This window comes from Hippopotamus amphibius, chromosome 2, assembly GCF_030028045.1.
Source record: "Hippopotamus amphibius kiboko isolate mHipAmp2 chromosome 2, mHipAmp2.hap2, whole genome shotgun sequence".
Classification (NCBI taxonomy): domain Eukaryota; kingdom Metazoa; phylum Chordata; class Mammalia; order Artiodactyla; family Hippopotamidae; genus Hippopotamus; species Hippopotamus amphibius.
Genome location: NC_080187.1, coordinates 195,128,207 through 195,151,205, shown reverse-complemented (window position 1 = coordinate 195,151,205; position 22,999 = coordinate 195,128,207). Strand labels below are relative to the sequence as shown.

The window sequence follows — 22,999 nt, the reverse complement described above, 5'->3', positions numbered from 1 at the left end:
TTGGCCATCAAAAATTGAGACAATCTCCAGCCCCTCTCCCTTCCCCAGAGGTCAGGAGGTGGGACTAAAATTTCCAATCTTCTAATCACGTGGTTGATTCTGCTGGCAACTAGCCCCCATCCTTAGGTGCTATCCAAAAGTTGCCTAATTAACCTAACAAAAGACATCTTCATAGCTTTCATCACTTAGGAAATTCCAAGGGTTTTAGGAGCTCTGCACCAGAAATGGGGAAGAAGAGCAGATATATACTTCTTATTATAAATCACATCATAATGTTCATCAGGGATATTGACCTGTAGTTTTCTTTTCTTTTGGCGTCTTTGCCTAGATTTGGTATCAGGGTAATGTTGACCTCAAAAAATGAGTTTGGAAGTGTTCCCTCCTCGTCAGTTTTTTGGAAGAGTTTGAGAAGGACTGGCATTCAAAAGTTCCAATTTTCTCCCTCTGCACAGCCGCCACCTTAGTCCAAACCAACATTTCTCACCAGAAACTGCACTAGCCCCCTATTTACCGCATCCACTCTTGAACCTCTACTATTCCTCTAAGAGCAGCCTTGAAAGAGGAACATTTCAAAACACAGGTTAGATCATGTCACTCTGTTAAAAATTCTTCAGTGGCTTCCCACTGCCTTTGGAATACAATGCAGATATTTTATCATGGCCCACAAGGCCCTTTGTGGTCCAGTCGCTACCCAAGTCTCCAACCTTGTGCCACTGTAGCAGTCAACAGCTATTCTTTATCAAATTAGTCCATCTTAACAGACACATTTATTGATTTTAGAAAATATACATCAACTTTGTTAGAGTCAGCAGAAGGAAGGTGGCATACCATCTATACTACCAACCAAAATAAATGATTATCCTTTTTTAAAATCTAACATTTGCATAGCTTTATTTGTGCTTTTTGAATAAAGTTTAAAACAAGTAGGCAGATGTCATTGTTCTCCTTTGACAACTGGAAAACTGAAACATGCAGAAAAAGTCATGATACATGAAACAGCCATATCTACCTCAACTTAAATGTAAATTAAATCTTAATGGAACTTCAGACTACAATTCATCCTTCAGAATAATATTAAGTCAGAATCAAATATATGCTCTATATTGCAAAAAGTCTTAAGAACTATAGTGTTATATCGCTTACATTCATTTTTAAAGAACCATGTTTTAAACATCTGCATCATTCTTTCTCTGAAAATTGTGTTATTACTACAATTTGGATTATCTCCATAGAGCAAAATTGCATTTGTATTGTCATTATGGCAAAGGAAAGTCTCAAAATACATAAACCACCCATGTTAATAAGGGACTATGATTAATTTTCTAAAATCAAAAATCTAGTTAGGGATCTTTGACATTTCAAAACAAACTAAAAACTTAGAAAAACAAGTGGGATATTTTTATCAGTATAGGTTAATATTTATTCTTATTTGAATGCTAAAATTAATTTTAGAAGAGAATTTTTTATTATATTTGCTCATTTGTTAGTAATAATTAAGAATGAGGAGAACTAAATTACCCAGAGGTGCTGAAAATACTGATTATGTATGCCTACTTGAGGTTAACAAGAAGTATTAAATAATGCTTTTTCATTGCTTTTGGAAATAAATTCTTTACCCAAATTAGTTCACACCCAAAATATTTTATAAAATGGAGCTACGCTGGTTTGCATGGGGATAAAAACCCACAATTCCACCAGCAAAGCCACCCCCTCACCCCAGTTTCCCTAAGAAGAATTTAGGGTTTGTTAGTTTCCTGCTTTATAATCCGCAGAAGTTGCTGAAATTTTACTTTTGGTCCAAATGAAAATGATGGATTTTATAACACAAATTTAAGAAGCATCATAACTTGGTTTCATTTTTTACTTAAAGTATTATTTCTATTTCTATTCCTATTTCAAATTGCCTATTGCTCTCTTTTTTCTTATATGATTCACTCTATTTTTGTTCTTTTTCCAGACACTACATTTTCAGTGACTATAAGCTTTGAATTTCTAAAATTCAAAGGGGAAGAAATACACATTTTAAGGAATAGATTCGGCATTGTTTTAGAAGCTTTAAACCCAGTGAGCCATAAGACACTGGCCACTGTAATGTGCAACTTGGCACCATGCTCAGAAATAACAACAAAATTCAGTAGTTTGAAGCCAAATGCTCCAGTGCTGAAATAAAAACAATAACAAAAAAAGGCACATGAACATAGATTCCTATAGATTGGGGGATTTTGCTATTTGCATCAATAAATCCAAATAGAAGAGGGTATATCATAACAGAAAAAATAATAATAATAATGCTATAAGTTTCAAAGGAGACAGGAATAGATAAATCAAACTCAAAGACAAGAGAAACCCTTAATTGAATGTCTTCTGGACAAAGTCATTTAGGGCAGCCCCTCACTAACCAATGTTTCATTCTTTTCAGTAGATGCATAATAGTCTCCATCACTTTAAGCACCACCTGGATGCAGGCCTGCCTCAGGAATAGCCCATCAACCAGGGTAAACAGGCATTTTGTGTAGCATGTGACTGGGTCTCCACATTTCTCAATCCAATCAGACCCAATGCCCCCTTTATTAAGAAATATTTTGTAATGTCTCCATTACTATCCTAAAGCAAAATTAATTACTAATATAACTAACTAATGCATATATTTCATAAGGTTCCAATAATGATGTAAAGAAGAAATAAAGCAATTTAACATTTAAGAGTAAATATTTCAAACTGTAAATGTTCAAACATCATTGAAGAAACTAATAAAGTAATTTGAAGCTTACAGCTATCAATAATGAGCAAATTTGGTTCAAGAAATATAAGAAAATAGTATAAAAATCTTAAACCAATGCCATTTTATATGAGAAACAGAGATAAATAAAAGAGGCATACAAAAGAAAGGACATAGAATAAAATCTAGTGTTAGGAGAAGTAACAAAATGTACCTGTATGCAACAAGACAAAAGGAAATAACCAATATTCCATGATAACTTACAGACTGTCAAAGCAAATTAGGAAATATGATATACATTTGATTGATAAATAATGTCAATACACCCCTGCCAGGATTGCCAGATTTTAGAATCTACTTTCAAAGTCTGTGAAGGTAGTATCACTTAGAAATACATTCAGCTGCTAGTAACACATCTGACACAACCTTGACTTAAATATGACAAAGGCCTATTTCTCTCTCGGAAGAAAAATCCAGGGCTGGAATGATCATCAGGAACCAGTCTTCTTCTCTATTTCTGCCATACCACTTTTAACATGTAGCTTTTATCCTCAAAATTGCCTCATAGTTGCAAGATGATAACTGCAGATCCAACCATCAAGTCTATGATCTAGGAAAAAGAAAAAGGCAGGGACCAAAGGTCACACATCCCAGCTGATTCAGCCCCATTTAAAGTACTTTCCTGGAAGTCTCACCATGAGACACCTGCTTACCTCTCATAGACCAACACCCTTTACTGCAAGAGAGAGTAGGAGATACAGTTGCCCATATGGGCACATTGCTACATCCAACAATATAGAACTTTCATTACTAAGGAAAAGGGGGGAAATCTTGGGGGAAGAATAAAGAGATATCTAAAGATGAATTTTAGGAATTTTGTGGGTGGAGAGCTACATAAAAAAGGGAAGTGCAGATTTTAAGACACTTTCAAGAAGACAGATAGTGAAGATCCAACTTATTTTTCAAGGCTTTCTGAGTTGCTTTGTGTTTCATTTTAATATGACCAGCTCACACGCCACTGAAGACAAGCTCCCTGTCCATGGGCAATGGTTGTCCACCCAAAACATACAAATCAAATTCAATCGAGAACAATAAGATTCAAAAACAAAGCTATGGGGTACTTATTATAAAAGAAGGGAAAATTAAGTCAAAGGTAATAGTAAACAGAAAAAAATTTTCTCCTCAGGTAAATTTGATACTGTGATTTCTCTGTGGTTAAATCAGAAAAACAACGGAGATTCGGAAAATTATTTAATGAATTAGGGCTTTATATACAAGAGTATGGATACCAGTTTTGGTTCGGTTTTCCATTTTGTCATATTTATACTGGTTTTCCTATCCCCAGTCTCCTCATTCTGCTACAAGTTAAAAGTTTCCTAAACAGTAAATCTGATCATCTTGCCTGCTTAAAAACTTCTGTTGGTTCCTTGTTGATTCAATGAAAAAACCCAACTTGGCAACAGAGCCCTTCACAAGTCCTAGCTGACTTTCTTCTCGAGCAGTACACTCTCACACCAGCTCGGCTAGACATGCAGACCTCCATGCCCTTGCACATATTATTCATTCTCTTTGTCTCTACGTCCTTCCCCCATCCTCATCTTCACCTGCCCAACTCCATCTCTGCTCCTCCTGAGTTTGAGGGGTTGCTTCCTTGGGAAAGCCGTCGGTGACAAACTCCCTACCCAGACAGCTACCCATCCTATCTACTCTTACAGCTTTCTTCAGACCTCTGAAATAGCACCTAAATATCTGTCAGTTCCCTCAGATCAGGAACACAGACCACTTCTTGCTTCCTCTTAACCCCTATGCACTGGGGCAGTTGATGGCTAAGCAAACGTGAAGTTTTCCATACTACAAATCACTTTCCACCATGTTCCTAAGAGTGTCAAAGGCAACTCCCCATAGTTTAACTCCAAGAGACCCATCGTGCTCACTCAGGAGACCCAACAAGTAGGTAATGAGAGTGCTGTAAGCCCATTCCTATAGAATTCCTATATAGAATTCCTAAAGAATGAATGGTTTCCTCAGAAAGTAACACTCTGGGACACACTCCTGGGAGCCACTTGTCAAAAACATTTCCCATAGGTATCTCAAAACAAAATGTTGGGGGATGGGGACAATAAAAAATATTTCCCTTTCTATTTAATGGGTCATCACAGAGCAGAAGGAGAAAGTGAGAGAGAGAAAAACAGAGAGCAGGAGAGAGGAAGAGCAGCACAAGGAAGAGAGAATGAGCTATGCACTGTCAGACTCCGCTGTCTGTGTGCCTGTACCTCCTACTACCGTATTTTCCTTGAGAAATCATCCCAGCCAATGCCTCGCCCCTTTCCCATTGATCTTTCCATCTGGGATTTTCCACTGCTAACCAAAAATAAAAAGGAAAATTTGGGTTGTACCAAAAATCCAAATGATGTGATTTTACTAGGAGAGTTACTCTATCTAGATAAATACCTTATTAATATAAATGCCTATATTAGTAGTATTTATTTTGTTCTGGCAAATAAGAATAACTCAGGGTTTCTATTATTTCTGTAACCAGCAACATCCAACAAGTCAATTTGGTTTTTCCTCAAATTCTTTGAGAAATATTCTCAGAATAAGATGGCTTATCTTTCTAATGTTTTAAATTTAAATTGTCTGAAGCTTCTTCTCCTTTCTTCAGGTGTTTAATGTTTAGCATCTGCAGATTTTAGTCCCAGGGTTAGATCAGCCTAGAGAGTTTCTAATTTCTTGAACTCTCAGTTCTGGCCTGATTCCTGCCCCCTGGGAAATATAATGCTGCTTCTGGAATCTTTCTAAACCACACAAGGACTGTTGTGTAAGGACATTTCAGTGATCAGAGTTTATGACTCAGAGTTTCTGAAAATCTAAATTCTAGTATCTGTTCTTACACTGTCTCCTGGTCAGGGTTTAGGTCTCCCAGTTTCTCCCCACTTCATGTTGTAGAATCTAGATCCAAGAACTGATGAGATAAACTACATTTGCAAAGATAATGTTACATTATGATAAGGGATAGTTTAGAGAAGACAAGAATAAACATAATGGGAGAGAAAGGTTAATGAATATTTGGCAGTCATTTAGGAATTAACCCAATATTGAGTATCTACTATATGCCAAGTAATTTCACATATATCCTCCCATTTAATCATTTAAGTAACCCTGTGGCATAGGCATTAGTTGTCTCATTAAAAGAGAAAACTGAGGCTCAGCGGGATTAATGCCTTACCCAAGGGTCCCACTGCTAGTGAGTGTCACAGGATTTGAACTTGGGTCCTTTGACTCCTGGTACAGAATTCTGTTCACTGCACCACTCTGTTGAAAAGTCTAGTACATACATTCCACAGTTGGCAATTTGTCATCCATTACCTATGATTCACTTTTTAATGTAAGCTTTACTAAAATAAATTCATTTTTATTCTAGCACAACCTCAAAAGATTACCTTGTCTAGAAAGGTGAAATTGAGAGGCTGTCCCTATACTTAGAATAGTCTGAGCAAGAATTGGAAAAGGTGGAGTTTGTAGAGAGTAGATACCATTCCCTGGCTCCTTTACAAACAAGAATAAACTCCTATCTAATGCAGACTACTCAATGCCGCCTCCTTTTAGACTAAGTGGGGCCCTTTTACCGAGGAAGCTGCTAATACGGTATCAGGCTATTAATGGGAAAAGCATTTACTTTAGATTAAGAACAGTGTAAAGTAGAGCAGGGGCCCTCTATGACTGGCTATTAGGGACATTAATTAAATATTTATAATGTCTAAATTAGCATAGTGAAAGCTCAATTCATCAATTTGTTCTGGTCTGTTTGTAAGGGGGGAAAAAATAACTCCAAATGCCCCTGAAGAAAGATGCTATGTGAGTCAACAGGAAGATGACTGAACGATTTATTATGATTGTGGTAAACTTTTTATTTTGATTTTATTTAAAGGTACTTGTTGCAGCACCTTACCTTAAAGACCATTTACCACAGTCAATATACTGGAGGGCCATGTATTATTCATTGTTATCCAATGGAAAACTTGCTAAGGTGCTTCAGTGCTGAATGTCTGATTGATTAATTGATTTCTTGATAGCTACTTCCAAAAAGTAAAGACTAGGTTTAATATTGAGAAGTGGGGCTGGAAGCCAGAAGCCCCAGTTCCTTCCTCTATTACTAACTAGCCTCCTGAAAGACCTAGTTTTCCAAGCCTTGAAATGATACCTTGCTAATAGAGTTGTTTTCAGGCTTCATGGTTAATAATTGAGAGGAATGGCTGGATCCTCCACTGAAAACTGCTAAGTATGTGGCTGCTTCTCCTTCTGTCTAGTGTAGGGAAGGCAGGAATATTAACACCTAAATGCCCACAGCCTATGGATGTTTGATGAATGTATTTTATGAATTCCATTAATTAAAATTATTTTTAACATCATTATATTATATGAAAGTCCCAAAAGGGAAAGGCCAACTGTCCGATGTATTTTCAACTATAGATGAGGCTGGCTGCAATGGAAACTTTATCACCAACACTTTAAATGAAGTTGTCTGTAGCGGGCTTAAGCTCATCACCACTCACACACGTTTGGGTGAATACACTTAGTTATGGGTGGAAGGTTTGGAATTTTTTACAAATCCATTCTCCCCACACTGGCCCAGTAGTTCCCTGATCATATTTAATGAATGCACTTCTCCCCCAAAACTAAAAATTAAAAAATGAAACTATTAAGACCTATAGTTTGTTTTGGCTGTAATGAATTGTTTGCCTTCTATAATATCTCGTAGGTTTTCTTCTCCGATGAAAAAGTGACCTGAAATACAATTTGACCCCTCTTTATACGGGTGCATCTGATCGCCCTCTTTCTTTCCTCCATCAGACAAGCTGGCCTTCCCTAGAGGGCGGGCTGGCGCGAAAGGGTTAAAGGTTCTCTGGTCAAAATGACCCAACAGAAGGAGCCCGGCCCAGAGCTGAAATCTAAGTGCTAATGACCGCTGCCCTTCACCCCGCTGCTGTCCACCGGCCGGACCTGAGGCCGGGTGGGGGCCGGGACTGGGAGAGGGCACAATGTTCTGCATTTAACATTTGAACTTCTCCTATCCGAGGCAGCAGGCCGTTTTGTCCTAAGGTCGCTGACCCTGGCTCCCCCATCAGCTGCCCTGAAACCTTAATTGAATGACAGATGGTCATCTTCAGGGGCGCCAGAAGCTGCGGGCTGCCGGCCGCGCGGGGGCTGCGGCCCCAGGCCCCATTGGTCCTGCCCCGGCCCTGCCAGCAAGGGGCGGGCAGCAGAGGCAGCAGGCGGCCCGCGGGCCGCCGGAGTCGGTGGGCCTAGGCCAGAAGCACGGCCCCGCGCCCCCTGAGGAACCAAGGGCCTGCGTGGCCGCGCAGGCGAACAATTCGCCGGATCCCACTGCCCTTACCAGCCTCCCAGCCAGAGCGCCCGACACAGTGCAGGCCCAAGCGAGGCCTCGGGCCCTGGAAGGCGGCCGAAAAGGGACAAAACTTCTCGCCGTCAGCGCCGGAAGGCCCGTACGCCAGCAACCGCGGGCTCCAAGCGTCGAGGTCTGGAATCCGCGCAGCCTGAGGCAAACAGGCCAGCGCCCAAGCCCAAGATGCCCATTCCCAGGCTGGCCCACCCGCCCGGGGCGGCAAGCTAGCCCCGGATACGCCGGATCCCACGCCGCACGCCCTGCCACACGCGGCCTGTCCTGAACCACCAAGAGCGCCTTCGAGCGCGCGTCATTCCCGACCGGAGGTCACGCGAGCCACGCTGAGGTCCGCGCGCGCTGGCGTCCCGAAGGCACCCCGTTGCGAGGAGCTTTCAGGGCTCTAGGGTACACGATGGGCGCCCGAAAAGGCGCCTGGAGGCACCGCGGCCCAGCACCGCTGCCTCAGCCGCCCGCCCGCGCCTTCGTGTCCTATTTCTTTAAAATAAAGGCTGCGAGCCCTACAATTACTGGGATTACAGTGAGCGGGTATTGATCTGCAGCCGGCATTGTAGGATCAAGCAGGCCGGCGGAGGCACACATCGCCGCCCCCACCCCTCGCAGTCGCCTAGTCCTGCAAAGCGCTAAAAATCCGTTTCTAAATGTTTGATTTCAAACGCATCATCAACACCTGCTGCAAAAGAATAGCCACCCCCTCCTCCTCTCTGTCCGCACCTCCTCCCCTCCACCCACGGGTCGCCCAGGCCCAAGCCACCTACAAAGCCACCTTAAGACCTTTTTTTTTCCCTTTATCTTTTTTTTTCCTTTTTTCTTTTTCTTTTTCTTTTTTTTTTTTTTAATTACTGAAGGAAAATATACACATGGGGGGAAAAAAAGCCTCCCGGCAGGCGCGAGCGGGGGTGTTGAGGAGGCTGGCGAAGGCGGTAATGCAACCCTAATGCACAGATAGCTGACATCAACTTCCGTCAGGCAGCTCCTGGAGATCGAACCTTTCGATTGTAACTGGGACAATTTGCATAGTGATTCCCTTTCAGAGCCTTCCCGGGTCCATAACAAGCCCAGGCAGCTATTCAAATGCAAGTTGCAACCCCAAATGCAAGGCTAGCCTGACCAAAAAGAGCCATCCGGCGCCCGGGAGAAGCGAAACCCATGCTCTGGACCTCATCCTTCTCTATTCTCTTTCTCTTCTCGGGTTCCTGATTTAACTGGGAGCTGTTTATTTATGGCTGCAAATGTGTGCGTGCGAGAGAAAGGGAGAATTGATCTTTGCCTGGACTTAAAGATGGAGCCGAAGGCGCTGGAGGGAATTTGGGTTCGTGCGCCTAGCTCAGACCCCGGGCGCCGAAGGGGGGCCGTTTGGCACGAAGCCCGAGGTCTCTCTTTTCCGCACGCCTCACCTCGCGACCTTGCAGGAATCTGCGGGCCCTGGAGCGGCCTGGCTGACCCACCTGCCCAGGGCCGATATGCCGAGAAAGGCTTCATGGAGGGAACCATCCCGTCCCTGTCTTTAAAATGAGCGCAATAAAAGGTATCACCTGCGACGTGTGCGAATTACCTTTTCTTACTGTGCATTGGCTCGGGACCTGGGGGGCAGGGAGGGCTGCGGTGGGGGGGGGGGGGGGGAGAGAATTTACAGATTCCGGGGTGGGAGGCTTATAGGATCCGAGGGACGGGGAAATTAGCGGGCTAGAAATTAGGCTCCCCCGTTTCCTGGTTTCTTTCTTATTTGAAATTATGCAGATTGACTCTCGTTTCCCTCCCTCCTAGGGGGCAAATCCTCAAACGCGAACCTGATCACTTGTCACAGAAGCAACTTGCCATGAAATCCGCTAATGCGCCGCGACTCGCCCACCGGGGTAAGCCAGTCTCACAGGCGCGTGCGGGGGAGGGGGGGGGGGTTGGCAGGAGCACGGGCTCCAGGGGCCCGGCGTCGCTGGTGCACTTGCTGAGCCTGTAGCCACGCAAACAGGGTGGGAGCCGAGGGCGGAGGGCAGAAGCCGCGTCACGGCCAGGGAGCCCGGCGAGGGCGCCCACCTCCCAGGCTGTCCTCCCAGCCACAGCCGCTAACAGGTCCTCCTGGCAAATTTAAACTAGCAAATGAGGGCGGGGAGGAGGCCTCCCAAACAGGATGTAAATATCCGGGCGTGCCCAGCGTGGTGGCGGGTACCCGAGCGCGCGTCTGCGGTTTGTGCACTGTTCTCCCGAAAAGCCGCGTGTGTGGCAACAGAACCGCACCTGCATTCCTGAGCGTTGTAAAAATAGAGCTAACCAGATTCACTGATCCCGGGAAACCTCCAAAGTAGAACTTGTCTACATTTCTCTGGGCTGGTTCCCGCTTTCTAAATCTCCCAGGTTGCTTGGCTCTCTCCAAATCCAGCCCAAACCCGCTAAGGATGATCACAGGCCACTGTCCTTGTAGCACTGACCGTTATCTCGATGGCAGAACCAGCTCCTCTAGTCAGAGAGCATAAAGCGGCAGCTATATTCATGTCTGTTTTTTTTGAAATGGTGAGAAAATGTAAGCTTCTCAAATCCACAGAAGTAGCCAAACACACACATTTCCCAATGTTCTTTGTTTATATCAGTTCCGGAGGTGCTGGAAGCTGTCCGACCAAGAGCTTTTTCGTTACTCCTGTTTCATGCAGAGCACTCGGGATATTTTTTAGTCTCATATGTTAAATAAATATAAATATATATACATATATGTGTGTACATATATGTGTGTGTGTGTATACGTTTTCCCGATTGTTTCTCAATAAGTTTCTTAAGGACCAGATATGTAGGGAAGAGTTTGGGATTGAATGGTGAGAAAAGCAAACTGGAAGGTACAAATAAACCCAATGCAAATTGAAAACATATTAAACAGAAGAAATGATTATGCAAGAAGATGAAGGAATTAACTAGTTTGGAAAGAGCGATTTTAAGGTCTGAATTTTCCAGATTTAATGGCCGCACATAACAAATTGAAAGGAATTAAATCTATCCTTTTACCTGTGTTTTCTTTATGCACAACCAAAGAACACAGGCCCACCTGGGTTTGTCGGTCAAGTGCACATTTCAAAGGACAAATCAGCTTTGGGATGCTTTCCTGCTTTTTCCGTAAACTACAACCAGTTTAGTTCTGATGGAAAACAATTTAAAATTTATTTCTGGTTGTAGAAAAAAAGAAAAAATTTAAAATCCTGACAGTTAAACTATTACCAGATTCTAAGGGGTTAATTTGATGTAAATAACCTACTTGCCTGTGATCACAGAAGGAAGAAGTTAGAGGTCCTGGTGGCAAAAAGACTCTGTCTGATGGTGACAGAGCCTTTTGGGTCTGAGGGGGTCTGGAGAGGCTCTGAGCCTAGCTTTGGGTTTGTTGCATTCCTCTTGCTCTCTTAAAACAGTAACTCAAGATGTAAGTAAAAGTGTTTTCATTTTTTATTGATCCCACTAACATCTTTCATTATCCAGCATATAGCCACAGCAAATTATTGCTCATTTGATACTGAGAATTCTATTGACCATCGCTTTCGTTGGAGAGAGAATTCTAACTACTCGGCTGCTCTGTAGTCAGAACTGAGGCTGAGGACATTCCTCGGCTAAAACCCCAGTAAATTGAGCCCTCTGCCTCCAGGAATTGATGGAGATGTGTTCATTACATTGAGCCACGTGAACATGCATAGAGATCTGCTTTTTACACTGCCTGCCTTGCCCCCACTCATGCGAAAGGTCAGCCCCTTTGGAACAGATCTGCCTACTTGGAGGGCTGGGCATTGGTTTGCCTGTCCTGGATCCCTTCTGGCAACTTCTTTCCAGCTCTGGTCAGGGTTAGGGCAAGGGAAATGACACAATGAAAGCCTGCTCTGGGGTCAATCCTTGCTCAAAACCACCCCAATGTGGAAACCTACAGAAGTCATCCCCCCAAAAAAAAATCCTGAAATATCCAGATGAGTCACTTTATGATCTTGATATAATTTTCTAAAATAAACTGTCATCCCCTTCAAGACCCCATGTCATCAAAGAGGGCTAAGTACCCGCGGAGGGAGCTCTGAGTTCAGCGTCTGTTCTCTATTTGGTTGGCAATGGGCATCCAACCTCGAATGCTTGGCTACTCCCGAGCTCGAGCCAGTGCCTGAACGCGGAGGCCCCCCCACCACCACCACCTAGTGGAGGCCTGACCTTTGACCCTAGGGCTAAAGCTCTGGGGCATTCAAGGCAGAAGAGGGAGGAAGGTAGGGAAAGAGGCTGGAGAGAGGGTCCGGGAGAGGAAAGGAGAGGCCAGGTTTGTTCCCCTAGAAGCTAGTGGCTGAATTTGCCTTCACGCCAGAAGGAGCCGGAGCTGCCCCACAGCAGGGGACACCTAACGTCTCTCGGGCTGCCTTCTCCCTCCCCAAGGCGGCTTCCTCAGACCAGCCTGTCCGGATCCATGCGCCCTCGCGTCCTCCTTTCTGGCGTCTCGGCGAAAAGTGCCCCGACTCGAGGGTGCGCTGGCCTGGCACCACCAGGGGCGAAGAGAGAGACGTCACGCCCGACAGTGGACGGGCTCGACCACCACTAGCCCGCCGTCGGCGCCCAGCCGGGTCTGTCACATTTCCCAGCAACACGTAATCCACGGCCGCTACCCCATAAGCCCTCCACCCCAAGAGAAGGCCAGGACGACCTTGGAACAGCCATGCCCAGGGGGACTCCGTGGAGGAGAAGGTTTGCTTGGGTTTCATTTCCGCAACCACCAGGAGATGTCCCCTTGGTTGCAGAACAAAAGGAGAACCAATTAACCACTTAAACGAATGAGTCAGGGCATGCAGCCCGCCAAATAGCGCCAACTCCAAACCGGAAGGCGCTTTGGGGGCTCTAAGGGACCCGTCGTAGCAATTATTTTCCTAATGGTGCTAAGCGTGCGTGAAACTGTTCGCATTCTCTCGAGGGCCGCGCTCCATGAACCCCCACGCGTTTGGGAGTCACTTTGTTCTAGAACAATGTAGTAGCGGCTGAGAGCCTGCTCTGCGCACGCTGGACTCGCACCGAAAAGCAGCGGTCTACAGATGAGAGTAGATTCTAACTTGGCTTTTGGAGGTAGGGGGATAAGGGAGGGGAATTTAAGCCGAGATTCACACAGTGGATTTTTTTTGTTTGTTTTTGGTTTTTCTTTTTGTTTTTAGTGTAGGTAGATAACCCCGGCGTTGGTGTAACCAGCGCGCGTGCCCATGGCAGTCATGTTCCTCGAAAGAGAGCACCGCCAGCCCACAGTGATTTCAGAAACCCCTTTTCCTGATTGCAGCCCAGACTCTGGAACCCCTCTAGCCTTCCGGGAGAAGGAGCCGGATCTGGGCCAAGCAGTGAGTCGGACACACAGGCACACAAAGACGGAGGCAGTGCTTCGTAGGATCGAAGATCCAGAGTGGCCGGATGGCGATCTGGGAGGACACCACTGAGGGAGTCAGGGAGGCCCTGGCACTGCCGGAGTCGTGCAACCTCTAAAGCAGCATAATCCTGATAGTTATTTTGGGGAAAAAACCTGGGACCTAGGTTTGAGCTAAAGGAGGCAGGGGTAAGCGACAGATGATGGAGCATTTCTTTGGAATGAGGGAGAACTGAGAACTATCCAGCTGGCCGGGCGTTGCCTCAATCTGGACATTAGGAAATGTATTCTCCTGGCACACAGCAGCACACATCTCCTCTGATGGTGAACTCACCCCTGCACCTCGAGCCTCTGGCTGGGCCACTGCACCTTTCAACCGCTTTTTCAGCCTCCTCCAGGTTTTGCCAGGCAAATGAAACAAGAAGAACTCAATAGTAAATTATTTTGTTCAGACTTCTGTCTTTTTGTGAAAACAAAAGGCAACACTTTGTCATTTTTAATCATATAAGCAGACAATAAACCTAATTTTGATATTGATTTTTCCCAGAATCAAGTGAATTTGTGTAGTGTCTGTTGTATTTCCTTTCCGAGGAAGGGCCGTTTGTTGGTAGATCGGTGGCTCTAAGACTGCACTACCGTGGACGGGTGCTTATCTGAAACATATAGCTTATTGTGGACTTTGAAGCCAGATAGCTGAGAGGGGGCTCTTCCTGGGTGGCAATAAGTTTGGTTTTTGTCTAATTATCTAGATAATGGTTTCAACTGGTCCACCCCTGGTGCTCTAGGACAGATTTAAGGCTCAGCTGATGCTTTTAGGAGTTGAGTTATGGCCTCAGAGATTCACTTTAATTTTTTTTCAAAATAAAAATCAAATAAATAAAAATAAAAACAACAACCCAAAAATCTTGATGCTGTCAGGGCCCAGACAACATTGTGAGGAGTGTTAGCAAGGGGAGCACACTCTCCCAGCAGCCCCAAGTTCAGGAAAGGGGCATGACCCTGATCTGGCTGAACTTGGACTGCTGCAAGGGCCCAGCTAAGGGTCAGGGGATGCCAGTTACTGCTAAAGGGCTCAGAGGCATAGATGATTTCTCCAAATTCTGGTGCTCTCTTTCCTATTTCAAAAAACAAGATTATATTTGATGTTGATGCCAAATGAAGTTGGCACCTCTCATGTGAAAGTCTTGAGGTGCAGAGAGGTGGGCTAGGCCTCCACCTAGCTATAGGAGGAAAAGAAGGAGGGAGGGAATGAGGAGAGAAAGCTGCAGAGAAGAGTGATGTGGAGAGAGGAAGGAAGAAAGGAGAGAACAAGAAAAGAGGTAGAGAGGAAAGAAAAATGGAAGGAAGAGGGAGAAGATAGAAATAAAAGGGAAAAGGAGAAGTGAAAAGGATGGTGAAGGAGAGGAAGAAAGGAAAAGAAAGAAGAAAAATAGATTTCAAAAGACCTAATAAAAAACAAAATTACCCATCCTTCGCAGGGAAACTGTTTGCTCTGTGGACTACCTGGGACTTTTCCTGCAGCTCCAGGTGGTTTCTTCTCCCTCCAGAACCACAGAACAAATGACAGTCCCGAGCATAAATTGAAAGCCCCACAACTCCTACTCCAATCCAAAAGGCTGGACTCAGGGCTCGCGGACTGCAGGGGCCCACCTGCCAACCTAGCATCCGCTGACACCCGCACCCCCCTCTCACCCCGCGCGGTGAATGGCAGAGGTCACCCTCCCCACCCCACCTGATTCCAAGGGCCTAGGACTCTGACTGGGGGGGAGGGGACCTGGCGGTCCTGTGCCCTGCTGAGGGGGATGGAACCTCGAGCCTTCGAGTGACCCGAGTGACCCTAGGGCTCTGACCTTTTCCGCTGTCCTCCAGGGTCAGTAGTTAACCTTTCGCTCCCCGCCCCTCTTCCCCTCCCGCCCCCGCCCCTCAGTGGCCCTCGGCTAGGGAGAGTGGGTCAATATTTGGGACCAGTGTGGGAGGGGGCGGCACCCAGACCGAACCGCAAGAGGGTGAGGCCCAAAACTGCGTGCTCATTCTGCTCCCCACGCCCAGAAAAACCAGCCTCAAGGATCCGTCACTTGCCCGGCGCTGGATGCCAAGGCCCAGTTAAATCCCCTGCCTGGTAAAGAACCCGCTGAGGCATGTAGGAGGAGAGTGGGCGTCTTTCCCAGTTTTCCTGCCCAGTTTAGAGCAGTTTCTCTTCATTCAAAGTGTCACCTACCCCTCAGACACCAGCCACACGTTTGCATTTTGGGGATCCTAAGAGCTTTGGTCAGGTTGAGGGGGCCGGGGGGCGGGGAGCGGCAGTGCAGCCAGACTTGTGCCCCCCTCAAGCCCGAAGCATTTGACTTCTCCCTGGGAGTAGGTGCCAAGAGAACCAGTGAAGAAATCCAGCCAAAGTCCATGCTGCCGGGCCCAGCTGACCGCCTCACTGTCCCCGCCGGGACAGCAGGCACCAGCCTAGTGCCTGCCCCGTTCCACTAACTTCCAAAAGCGTCTGCGACCGGCGCCCCAGAGGGCTCTCCCGGCGGGGACGGGGGGAAGGCGGGCGGCAAACCGGAGGCTGCTGAGGCTGGAGGAGCGCCCCCCCGCCCCCAGCTCCCCGCGGCTTGGGGTTTTCGCGGTCTCCCCAGCTGGAGCCGGGGCCAGGCAGGAGCCGAGAGCGTTAGGTTCAAATGCATCAAGGCTCTGAAGTCATTTATCCGGTTTCATAAATAATTTTCTTATTACACTTAAGCCCGATTCCTGCCCCCTTCCCATTTTTATTGCGGGGTTTCAGCGGCTAAAAAGTTTCTACGTCGGGTGGGCCGTTGTTTTCCTTTTTCCATCATTAACATCATTAATATAAGCTATCAATAACCCTGTCGTTCGGAGCCGAGTTTCACGGTATTGATCCACGCGGCTATTCATCTCTGCCATGCAAGACACGGAATAATTTTCGCATTACAGTAGCTTGGATTTGCTTTTAATTCATATTTAAAGCTGCAACCGGCTCGGTGGAGCGCTCTGCGAAAGACTAGAGGCGCCTAATTAATAATAAGTTAGAAACGAAGGAAGGCACCGGCGAATAAATAATTAATACAGACATCTATGTCTCTTTGAATATTGCTCCTTTAAAAATTTAGACTTACCAGGACCATACTGTAAGTCTGCAATTTATATTGCAAGGATGATTTAAGAAAGCTATTTTTTTCCTTGAAATACAATGCTAAATTATTTACAGTGTTTTTGCAAACCTAAGTTCCTTCATTAGCCAGCCCCTCCAGTTTGTTCCTTCCAGGTGGAAAACACCAATTTTAAAAAATAATCATAATAAGAATCATAGTAAACTCCCAAGAATCACTGGCTGCGATTAGCTAAGGGTAGCAAGGGTGGGAGCAGATTGGCTGGAAGAGAGGAGTATGGGGTCTTCAGCACTCTGAGGGGCTGAGAGCTGCCCCGTGGGGTGGGGATGGGGGTTGTTTGCAAGAGAAAACAACAAAATCCAAAGTCACTGGGCAGTGACTTTGGGCATTCGCTGGTACCAGAAGAAACAAAGTTTAGGTAAACTCAGAGTCCTCAAGGGAACTCAGGGAGGGAGGAGGCTATGATTGGGAGAGTCCCAGGTCCTTCTCCCCACTTCCCATGGGGGAAAAAAAAAAGAATTTTTAAAGAAAAGCTATTGAAAGTCAGGTCTGGATTCCAGGCTAGCCAGGAGCTCCCAGTGGGCTAGGAGAGATAACAAAATTCAAGTGGGTCAGAGTAACTGAAAATCGGACGAGGTTTTTGTGTGAGAGAGACTACAATTTGTTTGCAATATTGTTAGCAATATTGATTTTTTTTGTTACTTGGATTAATGTATGTTAAACAGGGAAATACAGACATTAGTCAAGTACGTTCTAATCATCTATTGTTGAGATGGACCTTTCTCAGGTGAGTGCTGGAGACTCAGGACTATGAGTCACTTCCAGGGGCTCAAGACCATCCAGGCCCAGGTGGGGGCATCTGGGAGCCCCTGGGGCTGGCAATGTAGGGAAAAGGCAGCCTAAACTCCAGCTCACTATCCCTTTTAGAACTACAGGCTTATTTAACCAACCCACTACCCTGGTTTCTCAGGCTCAATCTCTTTCTGGGTTAAATGATGATTAGAGAAATTGAGAGATGAAGGCATTCTTGACACCCAAAATTCCTCACCTCGCCCCAGGCATCTTCCCCACAGCCTCCTAGCCCTGCCTCCAGGTCTGTTGGCCCTGGTGACCATCCCTACAACTCTCTTGGGTCTCAACCCAAGGCTGGGGACCCCCACATCCCAGTCCGTGGCATGAGGCCTGGTGGGGAGCACAGTCACTGGCACCTACACAAGTACGTACACATGCATACACATGCATCTACACCGTTGGGCCTGAAAAAAACCGAGGTGGGGGGGAGATGCCTGGAGACACTCCTGCCCCGACTCTGGATTTTGGGTACTGGCCCGGCCCTGAGAAGCGCTTCAGAGATAACACATATCCCCCACATATCGGTCCCCAGGGACGTCTTCCCCTCACCCCATCCCACCCGCACCCCCTCAGGCCTCCCACCTCACCGCCGTAGAGGGAGAGGGGTTCTAAGGCCACACAGTCTGCTTTTCTTCTCAACCCCCCTCCTGCGTCCTGGGTTACCGCATTTATGCGGCAAGACCCTGCGGTACAGGAAGGTCCCGCCCCGTGAAGGTGAAGGTCTTTTCCAAGCTCCGCCGATGCTAAAGGGCTAGCACAGCACCCCTTGGGCCTGGGACGGTTCAGAAGAGGCATTCTTGACATCCAAAGAGGGTGAGCTTCAGGGTTAGAGGGCGGGATCGGGGCGGGGGTGGGGGGAAGTCATCTGGGCGCCTGACTACTTCATAATCCTTCCTTGGCCGGGATGGCGCTCAGGCAGGAGTTCACCCAGAGCCCGAGGGTCCCACAGCCGGAGGCTAGTTCTCTTGCCAGTCACGGAGGTGAAAGGGTGAGGCGGCCGAGACATGCAAGGCGGACAGGGCCGAGTGGGCAAGAAAAGAAGGGAACGTGTGGAAAGTGTGAAGGGGAAAGAAGAGACGAAGATTGGGAGGCAAAAATAAGGCTAGGCCTGAAGGAAACACAAAGCCCAGTGCAGCCTGGCAGGGAGGCACAGGCAAGGGACGGGGGGCCCAGAACACTGGCGTTTCATTTTTAAATCTTCTAGGTGTCTGCGGGTCAAATAAAGACAAGGGCCGTAACGATTATTCTGTTAAATCTATGGTACTTGACTTCGCAAACACTAATTGATTAGACACCAAAATGATTTGTTTAAAGAGTTTTCCTTCCCAAGTGCAGCTGCTCTCGGGCCCGGGTAGGCGTTATCCCGCGAGGCTAAAGAGGAGTTCGCCAAATGGGCCGCGCGCCCGGCCGCAAAGGCCGCAATCGGCCAGAGGCTGTAGGGGCTGGTCCACGCCAGTTCCGCCTCAGGCTCCCGGCTGCCCCGAGACCCGCTGCATCCGCCCTTCCTGTCCTCCAGGTCCGGAGCTTGCTGCACCTGACGACCATCAAGAGCCGACTTTGCCCTCTCCTCGCCCCTTTTGCTCTGAGTTGTCCTCACTTAGGGTCGCTTTGCTCAGCTCCTACGAAAGGATCCCCTCTCCCTTGCCTCTGGCTCCCCCAGCCTCCAGCCCTGGCATCCTCTACCCGGCGGCGCACCGCTAACCCAGAGTAGAGCCCCAGAAGGGAAGCACTGCAAGAACACTAACTGCTGCCCCAAATCTGGTAAACTCGTTGCCCCTACCTCAGCCCGCAGCCTGGATAGGTCTCTTTTGTAATATACTTCAAGTACAAAGATAAGACCAAGAAAGAAAATCCCCTGAAGGGTTGGCCAGAGGTCACCTGCCCCAGAATCTAGCCGGCTGTGTACACAGCGGGTTCCTAAAGCCAGTGCGTCCCACCTGGGAGCCTTGGACCCCACCCACAGCCCCACAGCATCAGGATACCCCTTCTCCCTTCACTGCTCTCAACCAGAGACCTTGAAAAGCCCTCAACAAAGTGGGCGACTGTTGGAATGAATTTAAGCCCAAGAGAAGCTGCCTCTAGCTTATCGGATGGCCCAAGAAGGGAAGTAACTGGAGATGCTCCCAGAGGGGTCCGAGGTCCTAGAACCTCTGCCCTGACCTCCCAGTGCATCTCCTAGAACCTGGAGTCCGCTGGGGTTGGTGCAAACTGTCAAAGAGCTCTTCACCACAGCATCTTCTCTTTGGGATTTGGAGGGTGTGGGTAGGAGAGGAACAAAGGAGAGTGCAAAAACACAGAATAAAAAAAATATATTGTTATGAGCAAAAACCGTAAATTACATTAAAAAAAGAAAAAATGAAACCAAAGAGATGGATAAAAAGTATATGAAGGTCAAATGTTGATGAAAAGGGCTAGAGTAATTGATTACCACTTCCTTGGCTCCCATAAAGTGGAGAGAAGCCATTGACTAATTTTTTTTTAATGGTTGTCAATAGTGAATCACCAGGCCACCCAATTCTGAATTTTTTTGGTGTTCAATTGTAAGCCAATAGCAATTTTCTGGGGGAAAAAATCTGCATAAGTGGAAAGAAGACAGGAGAACCTGCCCAGAAGCATCCAGGACTAAATCCTTCACCCACAGTTATCTAGTGCCCTACTGTAGCCAGACACCAAAGGAATAGTTCCTCACCAAGAATTTAATTCTAGACTTGCCACAGCCATCAGAAAGGCTGGTGAGTTACATTCTGAGGCCCAGACAAGGAGTCAGACCCTCCACGGAGCCCTGGGTAAGGGAATATGCCCTGATAGCCAGGTTTGCTGTTTGTGTGGTCAACAAATGGGAAGTAAACCTTTTATGGCTCAGAAGAGCTAGGAAAAATTCTTTGGAATGGTCCTGAAAACTGGGACTGGGCCATATACATCTCTGTTACTCATGAAGGGCACTAAAGCAGTAACTCTGAAACTGATGGAAGGCTCTCAAAGAAACTTGTGTGGCCAGCATTTGGAGGAAAGACCTTATTCTCATTCTCTTTTCTAAGCCTAGTGGGGTCCCCTGGCAAGTTCTAGCCCACCCAGCATAGGAAGGATTGCACCTGCCTGACCACCAACAGCAGCACCCCAACATCTACAAAATAAGTAGTCTGGAATCCTTGTTTCCACACTGAAAATATTGCTAGCCATAAGCATCCAGTCCAGAGTCTTATTTTCCTTTTGCTTTAATATATACATGTATAAGATGGGGTGGTGACTGACATTTTTTTCTTTAAGTTCCCTGCAGCTACTTAAAATCTAACCAGCTGACAACGAGCCCTCCCCTCAAGCTTCTTGGCTGTTATAAAGAACTGTACAGCATCCTGTAATCACATACACTAGACCTATCAAGTAATTTCAAGAGACCCCTCCTTAGGCTCTTTAATCCTCCATAGTGCACCTGATGAGTGCCAGGTGTTATGCTGGGCATTGGAAGGGGGAAAGGAAGAGAGGGACAAAGTGACAAAAAGCTATCTCAACCCTCCAGTCCCCCTCCCCCCACACACACGCATACATGTGCATTCACCCTAACTATGCCTAAGAGCATCCATTCCACCCATCATACCTTCTTAGTAATAGGAAAGTTTTCTAAGACATTAAGTAAGAATAAAATGTTTCTGAGAAATTACTACAATTCAGTCAACCACAGGAAAACAAAGGTTAAATAAAAAGCATGAATAGCCAAGAAAGATTAGGGATATTTGCAAACTCCCCAAGCAAGTCCTGCAGTCACATTAGTCTACCGATATATAATACTTATCCAGATTTTTACTTTGGCTCCCCCTTTAGGGACCAGCACTGAACCAGGCCCCCTTTTCATAAAGGGGTAAAGAGTTAAGCTCACCTGATCCCAGCCCTCTTCAGGTAGACTCTAGGGGCTCAGCCAGGAGCCTCACATGAAGGAGGGTTTCCAGGATCAAGTTCCTAATTAGTTACACAAAGAGAAAACCATGAACAATTTGTGCATTTGGTGGTATTTACTTCTTTCTTTTAACAAACTGCCTTTGGGGAAGAGAGTTGTCATAAGGGCAAATCAATCACTTCAGGGGGATTAAAATATGGGGGGATGGGGGGGCGTGCAAATGGTTTAGCTCAAAGTCTGCCTTCTGTGTTAACCCATTGTTTGGTCTCATAAGAGAGCTATGTGCTCTACGTTGTAAGAAATGAGAACAGAAACAATGAGGAACCAAGAATTCAGCTTCTCACCAACATATTGTGATCCACTGGGCAGAAAATATGTTTTATGCTTGTGTATATATATGTATGTCTAGACAGATGTAGATACAAGAGTAACTTTAAATACGGTAATTTGTTTTCTGAGTTCTTTTTTGTCAGTGTATTTTTCCCAAAGGCCTTTTACTCTCTGGAAGTCTTAAATTCCTAAATATTCATTGTGCAAGCTGACGCTAAGTCCACTAAGATGGACCCCCCACTTCCAGGACCTCCATAGGCACTGTTTGTACAAAATAGGAGTATCTGTGGTGGTGAAACCAACCAGGTTAACCGATCTCAGGATATGACCACTTTTAAGGAAGTCAGGTAGAGTGAACCGCCTGGCCTTGACCTATATTGATCTTGATGTTGTCCCGGCTGTGGTAGGGACCTGGACAAAGAGACTGGCCTGCTCATGCCTTAGCTGATGGGCAGTTTCCCCCAATGATAGGCTGGCCCAAGCGTTTGCCGAAGGGACTCAGCCACCACTACTACGACCACCCCACCACCCTGACCTCTCCTAGGGTCTGGGAACATTCCCAGCAGAGATACGGGTGATGGGCTACAACCTGGTGTCCCAGGAAAGTAACATAAGTCTGAGTTCGGCCCAGCTCAGACCACACACACTTTGTTCCATATCTGAACCCAGATATCCAGGCTCTGAGAAGCTGTCCCCCACTGTGACCGCAACTCAGCCCGGGGCTGAGGCTCAGCGCTGACCGGGTCGTAACTGCCAAGGGCTGGACAATGGGCACATCTGTCCTTTCTCTGAGGGATGAAAGCACCTAAGCGGACACGCTCTGCCTTTTGTTACGTTTTCTTTCTTTCTTTCTTTCTTTTGTAAATGAAAGAAAGCCGCGGCATGTGGCGACCGGGTATACGTCCCACACTGCGGGCCTCCCCACGCGTCCGCACCAGGCCCAAGGTCCAGGTTCGATTCCGGATTGGAGCGTGATTGTGGGAAGCGAACAATTACGCCCAAAGCTGAATTGATTTTCAAATCTGGAGGCTTCTCGCAGGGACGCCGGGAAGAGGGCGTCCCTACGGGCCAAGCAGAGCCCCGCGCCTGGTCCACCCTGCCGGCGTCAGTCCTTCCCGCAAGCAGCGGCCTCTGGGTGCTTTACCAGGAGGACCATGGAGACACCGCGGGAACAGCCCGAGCCTCGGCGGCCCCACCAGAACCCACGAATTAACATAGGAACGCACCAGGGCACTCACAAAACACACACACACACACACAGACACACACACACACGCCGAGTCATTCATGAAGCGGCGCGCCGCCTTAATTATCAGCT

General features: G+C 46.7%; 1 long non-coding RNA gene across 1 annotated transcript; it reads left to right on the top strand.

Annotated features, from left to right (window-relative positions):
• The first annotated feature begins 9,515 nt into the window (after positions 1–9,515).
• On the top strand, positions 9,516–10,795 carry LOC130846264 (uncharacterized). The gene is made up of 3 exons (XR_009051539.1): positions 9,516–9,669; positions 9,909–9,997; positions 10,727–10,795. It is a non-coding gene; the product is annotated as an uncharacterized LOC130846264 (long non-coding RNA).
• The last annotated feature ends 12,204 nt before the right edge of the window (positions 10,796–22,999 follow it).